Source organism: Taudactylus pleione, unplaced genomic scaffold, assembly GCF_031769625.1.
Source record: "Taudactylus pleione unplaced genomic scaffold, aTauple2 ptg000386l, whole genome shotgun sequence".
Taxonomy (NCBI): domain Eukaryota; kingdom Metazoa; phylum Chordata; class Amphibia; order Anura; family Myobatrachidae; genus Taudactylus; species Taudactylus pleione.
In genome coordinates, this window is record NW_028284787.1 from 5,391,631 (window position 1) to 5,410,356 (window position 18,726).

The 18,726-nt window shown below is 39.7% G+C and overlaps 1 protein-coding gene across 1 annotated transcript in view; it reads left to right on the plus strand.

Annotated features, from left to right (window-relative positions):
• The window catches only part of RAMP3 (receptor activity modifying protein 3), a 228,183-nt gene that overhangs the window by 144,281 nt on the left and 65,176 nt on the right, over positions 1 to 18,726 (plus strand). The window lies entirely within an intron of this gene.

The following is an 18,726-nucleotide window of genomic DNA, read 5'->3' on the forward strand; positions in this document are numbered from 1 at the left end:
CACAAACGCCGGAGCTAAAAGTAGGTAGCGTTCCCACTAGGCTGTTTTAGCGGGGCGCGGCACCCTGCCCTCCTTCTGGAGGGCAAAAAGCACCCTGCCCTCCAGGAGGAGGGCAAAAAGCGCCCTTCCCTCACAGCCTGCGGGTGCCGTCCTCACCCACGGGACGCAGTGTCCCGCGGGTGGAAAAATGTGCCGTGACCCGGTCACCGCTGGAGAATAGATGCCGGGTGCATGTGCTCGGCATCTATTCTCCCTTTCTGCAGCGCTTGGGGGCTGCCCGGCGTGTCCGTAAGTGCCGGGCACGCCCCTAAGTATGACGAAAAGGGGACGCGTCTTATAGACATGCCCCCTTTTCATGACCACGCCCCCTTTTCGGACACGCGCGCCTTCGGTGCGTGCACATGGTTGCTCTCTTTAGCTCCGGCGCCCTGCCTGCCGTCGGAGCTAGAGTCAACACTAAGTAGGTACCTCGGCTTATATTCGGGTCGACTTATACTCAAGTATATACGGTAATACATTTCTTAACACTTCTCCAACAAAATGTATTGCATGATGTTGAAGTATGTCTATGTGAGTATACAGTACAACAAATACTAGAGCCATAGATTTAAAGAGCAATATCTTTCACATTATGTTTTGTCATTGGCTCCTACCCTGACTTGTAAACTGGTAGTGTTCTAGTAGTCCTGACAGCTGAAGAGGTAGGGGCACAGAGGAGCCATGGGGACTTGTGAGGGGTAGAGGAGTGACATACTGTAGGATGGGTGCCACAGAGTTGGGACATTAGGAAGAAAAGAAGGGTGCAGATAATAAATGGAAGCAGACATGAGACAAATGGATGACACTGGAATGGAAGTTAGATGAAAAGAATTAGGTGAGCAGGGGAAATGATGGGAATAGATGTGGCAAATGGTTCAGTGAAAATATGAAATACAAGACAAACATGGGATGGGAGCAGGGTCTGTAGTGATGCCACTGGACTCATAGGCATCTTTATAACGGGTGCAAGGTGTGCGGTGCACACGGGCCCCTGGGTCCAGGGGGGCCCACACCACACACCCTGTACCCATAGGTAATTATACTTACCTCTCCGCCGATTCCCGAAGTGCTGCTCCACAGCGCCAGGCCGGACCATTGGTAACCATCGGAACTGGTCGTAGAGCTTAAGGTTGACCATACCCTCTCTTAAGCACTACGATCAGGTCAGTGTACAAACCACCCATGTCACGTGTGCCATGACACTACTTTGTTAATTATGCACTCCCATAAAATGCCGTTCGCATAATTAGGCATGCCTGCATTCGGATCTCCACTCCCCCGTTTCAAGCACCTTCCCCTGTTACCACCCACAAACGCCTCATTCTGTCACTCAAACTACGGACCTGGCTGTGTTCAAGGAGAGAGAAATTTCTGATCGTAGCAGCTACTTTGCGCACGCGCATTGCGAACTTTACGCATGCGCAGTTTAGCGAACATTGGTGGCGTACGACCGTGCGGCCGCAACGACCGACTCTGAATGAGGTCCAATGTGTAATGTGAGTAAGATTGTGCTACTGTGTGGTGTAATTTGAATTGGTGGTACTTTTTTTTGAACAACGAGCCTTCGGCGCACTGTCCGTATATAGAAAATAAGAGGGATGGCATAAATTTATAGTTTGCAGGGGAGCGCCGAGCACCCTCGCACCGTCTCTGCACGCAGACTTTCCACATTCAGGAGGTTCTTCTGTGTAGACACATTCTGTAACCATTTGTGGAGCTGTGTTCTGCGATGGGATTGTGCATCTCAAACCACCCGTTTAATTTAGTTCAAGATATCCAATTTAAATGTTAAATTAGTCATAAAACATAATTTCCAAGGGAGCATTTCCTGAAACTCTCCATACAGCAACTAGTGAGGCTGCTTTTTCAGCTCTCTATATTGGGGTCATTCCAATTTAACTAAAGCAACATTTGGAGAGTTATAATTTTAAATAGTCTCCCTGCATTTTGGTTATTTTAATATGGGAACTATAGACAAATAATAGGATAGCAAAGTTACAATCATGACCAGCAATGGCTCCAATCTCTTGGATGAGGGGAGCTGCCCAAGCTGCAGTCTGTAGAGGAGACCGGGCAACAGTGGGAGCGGTGCATGAGCACAAACATCTGCTTCTAGGGACTGCATCCTGCAACCCCTAGAAGCCGGGTAGGACTGGCGGAAAGGCAAAGGAGTGGCCACCTACTGAAAGCACTGTCTCTGCTAATCGCGGTCTGGACTGGCAGTCTCAGGGAGAAAAAACACCTCCCCTTGTGACTGCCTGTCCTGTGTGTGATTGGCAGGTAGCGTTTCCAATGGGAAGCCACTGCCAAAAAGCCAGTGCACTGGTGGTTGTGGATTTTACTGGGCTTTTATCCGCCACTGATCATGACCTTTGAAAATCATGAAATGTCTTACATTTACAAATAAAATATAAAGAGCTTTACCTGAAGCAACAATAAACATCATTAATCTCTTTCCAAATGATGCCATATGAAATATTTGCCAAACTTAAATATATTATATACTTGGTACTGAATAATAGTCGTTTTATACTATGTATAGTATTGAAAATAGCTATAATAATTTGAAATTTATTATAGTTATAAATGAATATATTTTGTTTTGTAACTGATCATTGAATGAGTCACTGATGACTAGAGCAAACTGCTCTACTTAGGCCTAAATAGGTTGAAATAGAACTAACTGTCTACAGTTGTTTGTCCTATATCAGAATAAGCACATGTCATGTAAAACAGACTTAGTACAGTAGGTTGCGCAGAGACTCACAGGGCTGCTTTGTAACTTACATATTCTAGAAGCAGGCTTCTTTGTATATTTGTTCCAGAGTACACTAACTGTAAGTCTCCCTATCACTACACACTACTCAATGTTTTTATTTCCCCACACACTGCTATCCAAAGCAATCTGACCTGTCCTGAGGTTATCAAAGGACGCTGAAACAGATCTTTCAGCTGGTAATTTTCTCCTGCCCTCTTACCTGAGGGGGCTGCCGCCGCTGCTGCTGGTCTGGCCAGGGCCGGCCAGGTCCCGGTGCCTGCACAATTAATCTGGCAGCCACCGGGACCGGCGCATAAGCCGCGCTGGCACCACTCATGCGCATAACAACAGCTTCTGGGGACTGCATTGGTTGCAGCCCCGAGAAACTTTGTAGGGCGGCCTGAAATGCAGAGCAGCAGTTTCCACTGGAAGCTGCTCTCTGCTAATCGCAGCCCGAACTGTTAGTCTCAGGGGGAGGAGACACCACCACCTGGGGCTGCCTGTCCAATGCGTGACTGGCAGGTGGCGCTTCCAGTTGGAAGCTACCTCCAGTCAAAGTGAAGCCAGTGCAGCCACAGACTGCAACTGGCTCACTGAAGTAGCGGATTTTACTGGAGGGTCTGCAGCCCTGCAGCCCCTAGATAAAATCTGCCACTGGCAATTTTTCTGTCACAGCAGAATACCATGTCATGCTTTAAAACCCCAAATTTCTAGGGCTGCGTGTAACTGTGTATTCCCATGATTACCTGTTTATAAGGGTTAACAATGGTAAATGCAAATTAACCTAACAGGGCTCAAATTTTTTGCTATTTATCCATAGGATGTAACACAGATTTTTGTTCGCAGCCCCTGAGCAGGTGAAAAATTGGGGAAAACCCTATTTTGAGATAAAAATGTTGGGACTTGGTACAGAACCCTTGGGACACCCACCTTAATGATTACTTAGACACTTATAAGTTTTTAATTAGCTTAAGTTGGCCAACAATGACATGTCATTTTGGAGTGGTGTTCTGCAAAATGCAGAATAATGTGTTAAAAGGGAATCGGTATGAAAGACCGCCGGCCGCATGGCCGTCCACAGCAGAGTTCCCGGCAGCGGAAACCCGACAGCGCTGGAAATCCCGATCGTCGATAGGTAAGTATTCTCTAACCTAACCCCCTAACCCTCCTTAGGGGTGCCTAACCCTAACCTCCCCCCAAGTGCCTAACCCTAATACCCCCTCTAAGTGCCTAACCCTAACCCCCCCCTTCCTCACTGCCTATACCTAAGTCCCCTGGGGGGGTGCCTAACCCTAAGTCCCCCCAGGGGTGTATAACCCTAACCCTCCCTCCCCCTAGCCTATCCCTAACCCTCCCGGGGGGTGCCTAACCCTAAGTCTCCCCCGAGTGCCCTAAACCTAACCCTCTCCCCAGCGGCTGTCTGCTCGCGGCGCCCGGCATCCCTTCGATCGAGATGCCGGGCGCCGGTCTGCCGGCATCGGGGAAATGTCATGCATCTACATCTAGACGCTCGGCATTTCAACCCTCGCCGGGATATGACAGTCCGGAAGCCGGCTGCCGCCGGCTTCCCGACTGTATACCATTAAAAGATGTGACAGGTATATTGGGGTGCTGTATGGATGTGAAAGGCATTTTTTAAACGGTAGAGTTACATATTTTTTTAAGCAAACTTTTAAAAGTGGCTAAAATTACAAAAAAAATCAACTTACAGGCATGTTATGTATTTATCTAGAGCATTAATTTGCTGAAAAACACTTGCTTTTATATGTTTTCACTGTTATTAAAAATGCAAAACACAGCAATTTGACACATTTTAAGAGCCCCAAACACTTTGCTTTTGGCCATAAAAGACTTCTATAGTGTTATCCAATATTGGTGTGTACTCTTTTGGGGACCAGGCTGATTTCTCCATTTGTAATACCCCCAATAGCGCGGGTATTACCAGGCAAAATTACCACGTGACCACCAAGCTAAGCCATTTCCAATTGAATTGTTCATCCAGTGTACGTTGTACGTTCAGTGGAAGCGATCATAGGCACAGGAAATACAATTACTACGTGGTATGCATGTTAAGTCAAGCTGCAGTAAACAGATTTTACCATGGCTAATTGAATCTGCCCCTTACAAATGACATAAAACAATATAATATGTAAATTCTTGTTCTGAATCAATCTTATGGGAAGATATCACCAGAGAAGGTGGCAATGCAGAGACATTATGGGGGAAGTTTGACAAGGTAATACAGACATTAGAAGAGTTCTGACTGGAGCTTGTTGTAAGTTACTAACCATAACAGATTGTGCTGAAATGCAATTTCTAAATGCAAATGTCAATGACACCAAAGCAAAAGTCCAACCCTTACTTTGGGTATTTTAATTCAAATACAAAGTCTGGTACTGCAACAATTGTTTTTGCCAGAGGAATAACATATTTATTAACAGTAAAAGACAACTACCTTTCCAAAGTGGCATAGGGCCCTATTTACTATAATCCGCATTTGAAATGCAGATTGCAGTGAGATATTTTCGCCTAAATTTGAATTAAGGCAATATCACAGGGATTTATCAAACTCCCCTGCAGCCTTATCACTGTATTTTTTGCATAAGGGGTTTTCTCTGCCTTCTGCCTGCTAGCGCTAACTGCAGGCCCCAATATCATGCTGATGTAGGCCATACTTGTCGACATTCAGCTCCCTCCTTCCGGGAGGGAGCTGAATGTCTGCTTACAGCGGGTGGCGTTGCCAGGCAATAATGATGTTTTGGGGGCAAGGCGGGGGCATGACCGCACGATCGCGGCATCATGGCCCCGCCACCTCTTCACAATGCCAGAATAAACAGCATTGTGAAGCAGGGGGCGGGGCCATGATGACGTGATTCAGAGCGAATCGTGTCACCGGGCCCCCCCCACTGCGGGGGTTTATATATATATACTCTGGGGGAAGGTCGGGAGGGTCAGCGGCCACCGGGAGGCTTGCCTGCCTTTCTGGGAGGCCAGGAGTGGCACACAATATTTGGGAGGCTCCCGGCCATATCAGGAGGGTATGCAAGCCTGATGTAGGCACCTATGCATACTTGCCGATAGGCTAATTTATGTGTTTTTCATTATTTAGCCCTGCCCCCACTATACGGAGCCGCATTTCTAATTTCTCTGCATCCTGCCCACTTCACTAGGAAATGGGTGGGATGCAGGAGATCCAGATACTCTTCTGGGGGTGTGGGGTGCTACCTGAAACTTTGGAGGCCTCCTGCAACTTCCAGGAGAGTAGGTAAGCATGCACCTGTAGCAGCTGTTACAAAAAAGAAATTTCACTTACCATCAGCTATCTTGTCCAGCGCTAGTTTCATCACCTCCAGCTGCTATCTCATTCTTCCCAGTGTAGAAGCACGACTATGGGGTGACCTAATGTTCAATCTCCTTGGTGGGTCTGTTTTTAGTAAAGAACACGCTAGCCGGCTCCTACCTCACACTTGTAACGGGTGAAGAATTGATAAGAAAAAGAAAGAAATGTCCATAGCAGTGCACTTCAACAAAAAATTGATACATAAAATATAACTTTTAATGGTTTAATACATAATATTTTGGAATTAAAAAGCGAAATATTAAAGGGGGGGTTAGTGTATGTAATGTACGTGAATATGTAAATAAAATGCGTGCGCTCCTGATCCACTGGATGTCCAGATGTAAATATTAACAATTATTAGACATGTATATTGAACAGGTAAAGATCGTATCCCCTTAATGATATAATTCACAAGTGAGATGGATGTATGATCTATATCAGATATAAATGATATTTAAACAGTGTGAGGGACAGCGTCCTTTTATAACTCTGTAGACATTAATATCTGGTCATTTTTATATATCAAAGCAAACGTCTGACAGTATCCACTGTTACAAAGTGGGTAGTTCTTCCTCTGATATCATATATCACACATTGTATCTAGATTGTATCATAAACAATGTGTAAGGAATATCTTTTCACTGTTCAAAAAAAGCACATATATTGGAGAGTAATTCTCCTATTAATATAATCATTAACCGGTTTTCACCGTATTCCTACTCCAATCTAAATGAACAGTTCACTCTTTATAAAATAATATCATGCACAGCTAGAATGATTCTTTGTGTGCACATATGGAGTTCCTTTACTTCTGTTATTAAACCTATTGTTGTCCCCTCATACAGACTGTGTGGTTCTTCTTTATAATTATCACTCTTACAGTGATGAAATCTTATGCTTGTATCATGGACATTTCAGCATCTTAAATATCCTATAGTTTTAGTATGGTTATGTTCCTCTCACAGGGATTTCTGACCTTATTTCTTATATCATATATCGCATATCCTCTCATCATTGTATGTGCAAATATTGCTGGGAAATACTTTATGCAGATGGTGGGTATCTTTATTTCCACTGCCCTATTCCAACTACAGATCTCTATGTGCTGAAATACATATCCGGGGGGGTCCCCTCCTTGATATATGGTTGCACTGAGTAACTGTGTTAGTAATGGTTAATAGTGTTTGTACACTATATCGTTATTTCAGACTTGTGTTTCCATTACACATAAGTTTAACCACGGCAGCCTCTCATTGATTACACTGCAATACACATGTCTCTGTGTATATTTCAACAGCAATCTCCTACTGGTTGCGCTGCTGCATACATATTTTAATCATTATTAGGTAGGCCTTCCTAATCTCTCAGCGCTCACTAGTAGCATATCATATCATATTTAGGACATCACAATGTAAGGAGCGCCGCTGACCGACGCGGCGTTTCGCTGGATAGCTTTATCAAGGTAAGCCGAGCCGCTTACCGGAAGTCTCTTAAATACCCTCAAGTGTTTCTAATAGCCAATCCAGGATTTCTTGGGCTCATTCCTCCAATCACATGGCTCCACACCTCCTGGTACTTCCCTCTTTCCCTCAGATTGACAGGTTCCTTCTCTTTTCAGTGAATATTCATTTTACTTAATCACGTCCCTCAGACTGAAGCAATCCATTCCCGATAACTAATACACACGTAAATAGCATTACAATCGAAGTCAGGAAGTTGTCTTCATGTAAATATTAATAAAGGGCATCTCCAGGTCCTAATCATAAATCATCATGAAATTAGTTGTTACAGATAAAAGAGAATTAGTGTCACATCGGGTCCCTTCAGATATAGGGTTTATTCAGGTTAGAGGAAGGATTGTCGAAAAGTAGATTCTGCTGGTTTTTTAAAGGGGTTTTCAATACAAATCTATTTTTATTATTATATATTTTTAATATGAGGCAACTCATTCCTTATAATATAATGAATGTGTATGATATGTATACCAATATATTAATATAGAAAAGCATAATAATATTGACACAAAACTCCTATTCAAAAGAATTAGTATATATTTAATGTATGAATAAATAATAAGTGCCTATTAGATTAATCATATATTATTAATAAGTGTCCAAATGTTACATAAAATGGTGATCCCCATTTAGATGTGTAATAAATATAATGTATATATTAATATAAGAATACATGTGATAATAAAAATAATAATGAAAATGATATGTGCTAATATAATATACATATACACACTAAAATATAATAACTTTGTCACATATGCATGTATTGGTTCTAAAGATCAATGTATTAATATCATAGCATTATGTGCCCTAAATTATTGTGTACCCAAGACTCAAGGGTATATATATCCTCAAATTGACAAATTTGTGAATAAAATATGTAAATTTAAAAGTGTTTGTGCTCCATATACAGATAATCGTGTCAAAAAGTGCATATTAAATAAGAGAGAAAAAAAAAAATCCTTATAAATCTTAGGTTCCTCATATGACTAGTGATAAGATAGGATAGTGATACTCCTAAATCCAGATATGTATCCTATTTGAGATATCCATGTTGTTGTTTAAATTTGAAAATAATCTTCAAATTTTTGGGCTGATTTTTTCATTGTCCCTACTAATATCTGAAATCAGATCCCATATCTACTGTGACTCACATATCCTTACTCAGTTTATTCCCCTAAAAAAGGTGCATAACTGTTTTCTTCATTCAATCCCATTGGTGTCAAGGTGTTCATGAGAAAGATTAATCGAGTCTCTTGTCTCAGCAGTTCTTTATCTACATCTCCTCCCCTGATGTTCAAACTAATTCTCTTCATCCCATATGCTCGTAAACCATTCGGATTCCCCCTATGGTATTTTAAAAAATGTCTCGCTATTGGGGTCAGAGGTTTGAACAAACCACGATCTCTTTCTGCATTTTTGATACTGTTCAGATGTTCAAATATCCTCTTTTTAAAAGGTCTTTTAGTCTTTCCGATATAGTTTTTCTGACATGGGCATTGTAGATTGTATATTACTGCTGCAGTGTTGTAGGTTATATATTCATTGATGTACCATTTTTTATTGAATCTGTCATGATATGATTCCATTGTGGCCATTATAGGACATGCCTTGCATGTTCCACATTTCTGGGACCCTTTCTTAAAATATAACTGTCTAACCGATGATTCTAAATGGCTTCTGGTTAGAATGTCTTCTTTGGGAGATAAGCTTAAACCCTTTGAGAGTATAGATAGATTCCAAAAAACCTATGACAAATATAGAAGCGAAGAAGATATCATTGAAAAGGAGATCATTAATAGGAAAAGGAACAAACTTCAGAGAGACATTAATGATTTTGCAACAAACAATGCATATCGATGGTCACATATAAGAAGAAAAATAACAGATAATCGATTTAGCTATTCTACTTCTGAGGCTGAATCTTCTGGAAGTGAGGCCACTCATGATCATATCACCCAACGAGGAACACAGAGGACTTTTTTAGGACTTACCCCCATGGAGAACAGGGATGGTCTAAGACCAGATATCACAAGATTAGAAGGGGGAAGAGAAAGAAGAGAGAAAAGAGGTCCCAGGGAATGGAGGGAGGAACACAGAGATTTCCGTCGATACAGGAAATAGAGTCGGATGATGGATTTAGGATTATCAATTTGACCGATAGGGTACTAACAATACCACAGATGGAGATCCTCAATAAGGGACTTTCTTTCTCTCCAACACAAACATGTGATAGATTTGAACTAGAAAAGGATCTAAACCTTTTTGTCAGAAAATTACTCCTCAAAAAAAATTTTCTTGATAAAGAACGAAAGGGTGAGATCTTGGAGATATGCCCAAGTACAGTAAGCACACCTAGAGAGGATTATGAAGCAATTTCTATCCTGGAGGAACTTAAGAATTTATCTGTACAGGAATCTCAAGAACTGTCTGAGGTTAACATCCCTGAACAATTATCAGATACTCCTCGGGTTCAACTAAAAAAGAAGTCTACATTCTGTCCGGATTTCTCAATATGTCCACAGATCAAGATCTATATGGATTTGGTCAGTAAAGATCTGAACAATCTTGAGACTATTAAAAAAAACCAAGAATCCAACCTTACGAGAGATGAGAGGGAAGCCTTAAGGGAAATCAAACGATGGGATGATATGATAATCAAACCATCAGATAAGGGTGGAAATATCGTACTGTGGCCTCGTGATCAATACATAAAGGAACTTAATAGACAATTGGACAATAGCTCATGTTACAAAAAACTAACATTTAATCCGACACAGAACTTTCTTGACCTATATAACAACATGATAGGGATGGCCAGGAGAAATGGGGTGATTACTAAGAGTGATTTTGATTATCTGAAAAAAGAGAATCCCAAAATACCAACACTCTATTTGCTCCCAAAGATTCACAAAAATGAGACTGACCCCCCTGGAAGGCCCATCGTTTCAGGAATGGGAAGCCTCACAGAGAATGCAAGTAGATTCCTGGACTCACATCTAAGAGAACATGTTGTAACTCTACCATCATATGTTAGAGATACGCCAGATGTATTGAGTAAGATACAGGATGTGATATTGAACAAACATACGTGGCTCATAACTTGTGACGTGGAGAGTCTCTACACGAGTATTGGCCATGAACATGGCCTAAGAGCGGTTGACTATTTTTTGAGTATGGGTCATGAAACAGATTTCAGTAGATTTCTGATATCCCTTTTGAAATTCGTCCTCACCAAGAACTACTTCGTATGTAACAACAACTTCTACCTCCAGGTACGAGGGACTGCGATGGGGACTACATGTGCCCCTACATATGCTAACCTCTACCTGGGATGGTGGGAGAGAGAGGTAGTTTTTGGTGAGGATAACGATTTATATACCAGCCAGATAATATTATGGCTGAGATATATAGATGATCTCTTGATACTATGGGAAGGAGATATACAGGTATTCCAAGAATTCCTGACGAAATTGAATGACAATGATTTAAATCTCAGATTGACATACGAAGCGAGCAAAGAGAGTATTAATTTTCTTGATGTTACCCTCAAAATGGAGGAAGATGGACATCTTTCCTCAGACCTATACCGTAAAAAAACATCTACAAACAGTATACTGCATAAAGAAAGTTCGCATTTCCCTTCAGTGTTGAAGGGTCTACCCAAAGGAAAGTTTCTCCGTATGAAGAGAAACTGCTCTGAAGAACACACATTTTTGGAGAGGTCAGCAGAACTGACTAGAAGGTTGAAATGCCGAGGATATAGTAGTAGAATGATTAAAAGAGGGTATAAGGAAACTTACTGATATACAAGAGATCAATTATTGACACCTAAAAAGGAAAAGGGCCAGGATGAAACTGTCAGATTCATAGGGACCTTCTGTAAAGAATGGAGGTATATCCAGGATGTCTTACAAAAGCATCTGGATGTATTAAATACGGATGATGATCTGGCTAAGATTATTGGAGGAAAAATATCAATGAGCTGGAGAAGATCAAAGAATCTAAAAGACATTCTAACCAGAAGCCATTTAGAATCATCGGCTAGACAGTTATATTTTAAGAAAGGGTCCCGGAAATGTGGAACATGCAAGGCATGTCCTATAATGGCCACAATGGAATCATATCATGACAGATTCAATAAAAAATGGTACATCAATGAATATATAACCTACAACACTGCAGCAGTAATATACAATCTACAATGCCCATGTCAGAAAAACTATATCGGAAAGACTAAAAGACCTTTTAATAAGAGGATATTTGAACATCTGAACAGTATCAAAAATGCAGAAAGAGATCGTGGTTTGTTCAAACCTCTGACCCCAATAGCGAGACATTTTTTAAAATACCATAGGGGGAATCCGAATGGTTTACGAGCATATGGGATGAAGAGAATTAGTTTGAACATCAGGGGAGGAGATGTAGATAAAGAACTGCTGAGACAAGAGACTCGATTAATCTTTCTCATGAACACCTTGACACCAATGGGATTGAATGAAGAAAACAGTTATGCACCTTTTTTAGGGGAATAAACTGAGTAAGGATATGTGAGTCACAGTAGATATGGGATCTGATTTCAGATATTAGTAGGGACAATGAAAAAATCAGCCCAAAAATTTGAAGATTATTTTCAAATTTAAACAACAACATGGATATCTCAAATAGGATACATATCAGGATTTAGGAGTATCACTATCCTATCTTATCACTAGTCATATGAGGAACCTAAGATTTATAAGGATTTTTTTTTTTCTCTCTTATTTAATATGCACTTTTTGACACGATTATCTGTATATGGAGCACAAACACTTTTAAATTTACATATTTTATTCACAAATTTGTCAATTTGAGGATATATATACCCTTGAGTCTTGGGTACACAATAATTTAGGGCACATAATGCTATGATATTAATACATTGATCTTTAGAACCAATACATGCATATGTGACAAAGTTATTATATTTTAGTGTGTATATGTATATTATATTAGCACATATCATTTTCATTATTATTTTTATTATCACATGTATTCTTATATTAATATATACATTATATTTATTACACATCTAAATGGGGATCACCATTTTATGTAACATTTGGACACTTATTAATAATATATGATTAATCTAATAGGCACTTATTATTTATTCATACATTAAATATATACTAATTCTTTTGAATAGGAGTTTTGTGTCAATATTATTATGCTTTTCTATATTAATATATTGGTATACATATCATACACATTCATTATATTATAAGGAATGAGTTGCCTCATATTAAAAATATATAATAATAAAAATAGATTTGTATTGAAAACCCCTTTAAAAAACCAGCAGAATCTACTTTTCGACAATCCTTCCTCTAACCTGAATAAACCCTATATCTGAAGGGACCCGATGTGACACTAATTCTCTTTTATCTGTAACAACTAATTTCATGATGATTTATGATTAGGACCTGGAGATGCCCTTTATTAATATTTACATGAAGACAACTTCCTGACTTCGATTGTAATGCTATTTACGTGTGTATTAGTTATCGGGAATGGATTGCTTCAGTCTGAGGGACGTGATTAAGTAAAATGAATATTCACTGAAAAGAGAAGGAACCTGTCAATCTGAGGGAAAGAGGGAAGTACCAGGAGGTGTGGAGCCATGTGGTTGGAGGAATGAGCCCAAGAAATCCTGGATTGGCTATTAGAAACACTTGAGGGTATTTAAGAGACTTCCGGTAAGCGGCTCGGCTTACCTTGATAAAGCTATCCAGCGAAACGCCGCGTCGGTCAGCGGCGCTCCTTACATTGTGATGTCCTAAATATGATATGATGTGCTACTAGTGAGCGCTGAGAGATTAGGAAGGCCTACCTAATAATGATTAAAATATGTATGCAGCAGTGCAACCAGTAGGAGATTGCTGTTGAAATATATACAGAGACATGTGTATTGCAGTGTAATCAATGATAGGCTGCCGTGGTTAAACTTATGTGTAATGGAAACACAAGTCTGAAATAACGATATAGTGTACAAACACTATTAACCATTACTAACACAGTTACTCAGTGCAACCATATATCAAGGAGGGGACCCCCCCGAATATGTATTTCAGCACATAGAGATCTGTAGTTGGAATAGGGCAGTGGAAATAAAGATACCCACCATCTGCATAAAGTATTTCCCAGCAATATTTGCACATACAATGATGAGAGGATATGCGATATATGATATAAGAAATAAGGTCAGAAATCCCTGTGAGAGGAACATAACCATACTAAAACTATAGGATATTTAAGATGCTGAAATGTCCATGATATAAGCATAAGATCTCATCACTGTAAGAGTGATAATTATAAAGAAGAACCACACAGTCTGTATGAGGGGACAACAATAGGTTTAATAACAGAAGTAAAGGAACTCCATATGTGCACACAAAGAATCCTACTAGCTGTGCATGATATTATTTTATAAAGAGTGAACTGTTCATTTAGATTGGAGAAGGAATACGGTGAAAACCGGTTAATGATTATATTAATAGGAGAATTACTCTCCAATATATGTGCTTTTTTTGAACAGTGAAAAGATATTCCTTACACATTGTTTATGATACAATCTAGATACAATGTGTGATATATGATATCAGAGGAAGAACTACCCACTTTGTAACAGTGGATACTGTCAAACGTTTGCTTTGATATATAAAAATGACCAGATATTAATGTCTACAGAGTTATAAAAGGACGCTGTCACTCACACTGTTTAAATATAATTTATATCTTATATAGATCATACATCCATCTCACTTGTGAATTATATCATTAAGGGGATACGATCTTTACCTGTTCAATATACATGTCTAATAATTGTTAATATTTACATCTGGACATCCAGTGGATCAGGAGCGCACGCATTTTATTTACACATTCACGTACATTACATACACTAACCCCCCCCTTTTAATATTTCGCTTTTTAATTCCAAAATATTATGTATTAAACCATTAAAAGTTATATTTTATGTATCAATTTTTTGTTGAAGTGCACTGCTATGGACATTTCTTTCTTTTTCTTATCAATTCTTGATATTACATATTGTCCGCGGTAGCACCCCCATTTTTCCATAGGAGAGAGAGTAAATTTTTGTGGGGTTCTGAGATAATAATATAAGGACATACTAGGTGTCTGGTGCAACCGATTACTTCATTCGATATTGTAACGGGTGAACCAGGAGCAGCATTAACTTGTGTTAGTACATAGACCTGTTCTATCTAATAAAACAGATATAGTACAGATAAAATATAGTTGAAAGCCATGTTAGAAGAACTCAGTTAAATACAAAATGTCCACAATTATTCCTATAAGCTCTATTGTAAATAGTGATAGAAGCAGCAGAGTGTGGTATACTGCACTGGAGGGCAGCATGTATTGCACAGCCCTACTAATATTTTGTTATCATGCTATTGCAATGGCTGATAATCAGTGTGACAGTAGCTATATAATAGATTTCACCCATGACCTGCAATTCATGTTACTCTACAACGGTTAACAGGATTAAAAAATGATCTGTAAAGTCTGCAGATATGTTCTCTGTGAGAGCTGAGTGTTGTATGTTAGTGCGGGACTGTGTGTGTCATGGACCATATGGTGATATGGGGATTTAATAGTGCATGGACTAGTGTGATGTCCTGGGCTGTGTATATTTTGTGGAAGTGGGCTGTATAAGATAACCATGACATATCGTAGTCATATGCATATCTGCTAGACATATACCTCTATTATTAAGTTCTTAACAGTTTGGAATGCTCTGCAGAGTACTTAATAATTACGGTAACTTACATAATACAGTGAAAAGGTATCATTTCTTGTCTGTCATGCCTGTTTTCTGGTTTGGTCAGGTTGACAGTAGCTGTATTAGGTCAGTCAGTTTTATAACTGCATGCATTGGAAAATAATGGTCTTATATGTGAGGAGAATTATAAGTGTTGCTTTAATATTAGTGAAGTGGAATAAAGTTTGCAAGCAGTTAAGTGGGGATAGTAGAGGAATTCGGAAACTTAAAAGATGTATGGTAGCTGTGTATAAGGAATATATCTTCTAATAAAGTCTATGGGAGATGATTAAAACAATTTAGCAACTTTGGAATTTCTAGTTATTTCAATGTTTCCTGGCCAGGGAATCACTAACAGGTGCCTGATGGCTGTTAATATACTAATATACTAATGATGATGATGGTCGCAAGCACTAGCTAGACAATTCTGAAGCTGATAAGTACTATCTTCATTGAATTGCCAATATTATAGTATGTTGTTAGCATAATTTCACATTCATTTTTTGCTAGTTTAGGGGCTGATTCAGATGTCTGAGGATCTGCACATGTTCAGGATCTTTACTGCGCATGTACAGATCTCTTTCTGCTCGCTCACTCGTAGTGCCCAGATGGCGCAGCCTGATTGACGAGCTACAGCCGTTTGGGAGTGGACCTGTATTCCGATTAAACAAGAGGCGTTTATGCTTTTGGAACTAAATGGAAGAAATTGGAATCTCTGTCAGAGTATTAAAATATTAGACATTCAGTCAAATTAAAGTGTGATGGATACTGTACTTTTCATTTTGTTCTTGTCAAGATGTTCTTTGATTCATCTAGTACATTTGCTTGGCACTTAGAGTTCACACCAAAGTGTCTAAATTGTAAAGTCATGTGGACAGGATTCTTTCTGAGTTTACAGCTATTAGCCTTTTTAAATATTTCAATGTGTATTTATTTGTAATGATAATGTTGAACCATCCAATTCTCAAAGATTAATGGGCCTATTCATCATCGAAGGCCGTATGGCCTCCGATGATGAAGTTTTGAACTCGCTGCGAGGGATACTTTAGTATCAAACTCGCAGCGGGGGAAGCGTGATACCGGAGCAATTCATCATTGCTCTGGTGAGGGGACAATTGCTCCGAAAAGCAGTTGTCCCCGTGGAAAGTAGTGCAGCTACTTCTGTAGCTGTGTTACTTACCTGCTCCCTGTCGTCCTTGCAACACATGCCTGACCTCGGGTCATGCATGCGCAAAGCCGCCGGGAGGGAGTGAGGAGGCGGCAGAGGGATCTCGTCAGGTGCCTCTTAGCATCTCTGGAACTCCTTCCCATAGGAAGGAGTGAGGATATGAGAACAATCGCCGTCTGAAGAAGGTGCTCGTTCTCGGCAGCAAACTTAGTTTTCGGAGTTTGCTGAATACTGGGGGGATCCTATCGGACCCCTAATGATGAATAGCCTGGTAACTTAAAAATGCAGAAACTAGCATTTCCGCATGGTTACCGGGCCACTTATCGTATGATGAATAGGCCCCTAAAACATTTTCATATATGGAGATTTGTTTTAAACATATGTCTCATCTCACAAAACCAGTATGTACTTTTAATGCTTGGGGGTTCATTCATCATAACATAATTATCACTAATGATAATTATGGTTTGAACTGAACTGGCTGTGAGTTCAAACAGTTTGAGAGCCATTTATCATGCCTCCTGCCCTAAACGCTCACTTCTGAAAAACTGCTGTTTCTGTGGAGTCAGTTTTTCGGAAGTGAGAGACTTTTCTCCTGCTCCTCCAGTCTTCCTGATGTTTTTACAGCCTGTCTTGTGAAGGGTATGAATCGATTTAAGAAACGCAAATGGGAATACCCAAGTATGAATTCTGCAAAACAACCAATACCACAATAGCGAAGATTTACCTGTACCATCATTCAGTTCTTTGTGCGACGTTGAATGTGATAATGTGGAAATTTTTATTTCATCCAGTGCAAGTGACAACACAGATGAAAGTGAGTTTGAAGAAAATTCCTCTACTCCAAACAAATTTTCTCAAAAGGAACTAAACAATTTAATTCGAGACTTAAATTTATTGAAAAAAGGAGCTGAGCTTATAGGATCCAGACTTCAAGAAAAGCACTGTCTTGAGCCGGATGTTACTATAACGTCATATCGAAATAGAGAGCAAGCCACACTGCCATTCTTTAGCCAAGATAACAATCTTGTGTGTAGCAACAATATTCCGGAAGTTCTCAAGATGATGGGCTTACCAGAATATCGAGCAGAAGACTGGCAGCTCTTTTTGGATAGTTCTAAAAGGAGCTTAAAATGCATATTACTGCACAATGGGAATACATTTGCATCGATTACTATCGGTCATTCAACAAAACATTAAGAACAGTATGAAACTATCAAGTTAGTCTTAGAAAAAATTGCTTATTCTCAGCATCAGTGGTCTATTTGTGTCAATTTAAAAATGGCAAACTTTCTTCTTTGGACAGCAAAGTGAATATACTAAGTATCCTTGTCACATATGCTTATGGGATAGTTGTGCAAAACAAAAGCATTGGCAGCAAACCATATGGCCTCCAAGAGAAATTATAACTGTAGAAGAAGCTAACATCATTCATGAGCTCTTAATTGACAGGAAAAAAATCATACTGCCGCCTCTCCATATCAAACTGGGTTTAATGAAACAATTTGTAAAAGCATTGGACAAGTCAGGCGATTGTTTCACGTATATTTGTCAAACATTTCCATCTCTTAGTATTGAAAAATTAAAGGCAGGAATTTTTCACGGCCCACAGGTACGGAAACTGGTGAAGGATCCAAATTTTACCACATCTATGACTGAAACCGAATCTGAAGCATGACTGAGTTATGTGTCTGTCATTCAAATTTTTTTAAGCAAGCACAAGGCAGACAACTATCATGAATTAGTCCACATCATGCTAAAATGTTTCAAGAAAGTAGGTGCCAACATAAGTATTAAAGTACATTTTTTGCACAGCCATTTAGATCACTTACCATCCAATCTAGGAGATTTAAGCGAAGAACAGGGTGAACGGTTCCACCAGGATATTCAGGTAATGGAAGAAAGATATCAAGGAAGGTGGGATCGTCACATGATGGCCAATTACTGTTCTGCAGGGGGACTGCCAGCAACAAGAATACAAAAGAAAATCCTACAAAAAACGGTTCTCTTGGCTTCCTAACACTTATGTATGTAATTATCCTGTGTCTTTTTATAACATTTTATGATTCAAATTTAATC